Source organism: Poecilia reticulata, linkage group LG2 (genome assembly GCF_000633615.1).
Source record: "Poecilia reticulata strain Guanapo linkage group LG2, Guppy_female_1.0+MT, whole genome shotgun sequence".
Taxonomy (NCBI): Eukaryota; Metazoa; Chordata; class Actinopteri; order Cyprinodontiformes; family Poeciliidae; genus Poecilia; species Poecilia reticulata.
The window spans coordinates 28,574,744-28,577,340 of NC_024332.1; positions in this window are offsets into that span (position 1 = coordinate 28,574,744).

The following is a 2,597-nucleotide window of genomic DNA, read 5'->3' on the forward strand; positions in this document are numbered from 1 at the left end:
ATACACTTTTTTTATTGTTTTGTTTTACAAACACAATCTGAAAAGTGCGGCATGCATTTATACCTAACTCCCTTTGTTGTTTTACCCTGAGATAAAATGCAGTGCAGCCTTTTGCCATCATAAGTCAACTTGTTAGTACATAATATGTGTAGTTTAATGCCAGTCAACATAAAACTGTTGTTTGAAGACCTCAGGGTTTTGTTAGATTAATGAAAACCAAATGAGCACGCCAGACAGCTCAACAGTAAAACTGTGGTGATTTTTAAAGGGCTGATTGTAAAACAACCTCCAACCCTCTGAACATCTTTCATAGGACAGTTCAATAAATCATCTCAAAATAGAAAAAGAATGGCACAACTACAGACGTGCCATGAAACTGACAGGCTGGTTGTCGAGATTGTTAATCAGAGAAGCAGCCAGGAGGCCTGATGTGACTCTGAGGAACTGCAGAGATTGTTCTTATGGGAAAATTCACCAAGAAGACACTCAAGAAATCTCTCTTTTATGGAAGAACAGTAAGAACTAAGCCGTTGTTGAGAGAAGGCAACAATGCGTCCTATTTGCATTTTCCTTCTGGCCCTGAAGGAAGCACAGCAAATATGTGGAAATGTGTTTTTTGTCACAGGAGACCAAAATGTAACTTTTTATCCCACAATCAGAATGCTGAATGCAGAGGAAAACAAACAGTCCACATAACTTTTAGTACAGCATCCCCACTGTGATACTGCATTGCTTGTGATACAATGGATTAAGGCTAAATGTAAATTTAGATTTTAATTTTGAAAAAAAATTGAAAAACAAACAAACAAACAAAAAAGCAAGTTTTTCCTACTGCCTCACTTTTATGCACTGTTTTGTGTTGGTACATGACATAAAAACCAAACAAAACGTAGGTTTGCAATTGTAACAGCACAAAATGGGAAAAAGCTTAGAATGTCTGAATACAAGGCACTATCAATGTCATCATTTGCAGTGTCTTTTACCTGGTCATTCTTATTTTATGTTATTTCTTGCAGGTGATTTAGCTGGTCTGCTTACAGAAAGGCCCAGAAATTAGGCCAGGGATTATGAATCAGAGATTTGAGTGCTGCGGTGGTGAGGGTGTTGGGACATTGTGGTGGGTCTGCCGGAATACACAACTGGACCATAAACTGAAAGCAGAAGTGCTCAAATGACCCAGACCAGGCCGTGGAGAAGGATAATGTCAACATTTAAAATACACCACTGTAGTTCACAGAAAGTCATAACATCGCTTCCACACGCAGCCCCCACAGAGAATTTCGCGTGTGGGTTTTTCTTAGCCACTTGGGGGCAGCGATTCAGTCGACATGGTGAGAATCTAAGCAAGATGTTACCGCAGAACACTCCTGAGATAACCACTAGATTTTGCTCAGTTTAGTTATATCATTATTCCAGATGGAAAACGTGGCTTGGTAGAAGTGGAAGACTTCAGAATAACAAACTTAGAGACAAAGGTTCAAAATATCGCCCAAAATATTTATTACACTTTGCTTAAAATAATGCTGATATACCAATTAATCAGCTGCACTGTAAAGGAATGAAAGGAAAATAAGAAAGTTATTATTCTGCTTAGACTCAAATTACTTATTGAAATTAATTACTGAAATTAATTATTGAAATTCTTATGCGTTTTAACATATGAGCTCAGTTTGGTGGACTTCACCTCATCTTCCTCAAGCTGAGCAGATGTTGTGCAAATTTTACATGCTTAGGCGACATTAACAAACACAAACAGATCAACTACAATCAGAAAAATCTATTTTTTGAAGTCATGGACTACAAATGTAAAGTTGAAACCAGATGTACAAGAATACATTTAACCTTTTCCCTGAGTGGCATTAAATCAGCCTAAACAGTTCAGGTTTTAAGTCACTTAGGATTACCAGAATAATGGATAAATGCCAACTTTTTTTTAGAGCATTTCTATTACTTTCTTTAAACTCAAAAGTTGGCAAACACAAATATCGATGTGACTTTAAACACCAGATGATGCGAGGAATTTGCTAGCTTCTGATAGGAGAACAAAACATTTCAGTTAAATATTTTGGCGTGACCATAAATATGATCACAGCTGACCATATTGCTTAATCTCAGTCTGAGAGAAGATTAGCGGCCACACCTAAAGAGGTATGGCCGCTAAACTAGGCTTGGCTAATTCTGTCATGACAAATGGAGCAAATTATTGTGAGAAAGCACAGTTTCTACAGGTTAAAGGGCAATATCAACAAATGTTAAATAAATATATGTAAATTTGAAAATTCCAAAGAGTTTTATTTATTCCGACATCCAGCAAAACAGATATATTTTTTGTAATCCTGGCTGACTTAAATCTGCAGCTTAAAAGCTGAATTTATAGTGAGAACACATTCCACATATTGCTTCACATACAGGTGATTTTTGAAGGCTTTTGAAGGTTGTGCTGGATTTTATTTAGGTTTATGAAAGTAAAGGAAGCAGAAGGTGAATACCTGCCGCACTTTTCAGATTGCCATGCACAAAAAAAAATATTCTGTGTCACTTTCTTTCATAATCATAATCATGCTTTACTGTGACAGACTGTGAATGAGCTTGAGCTG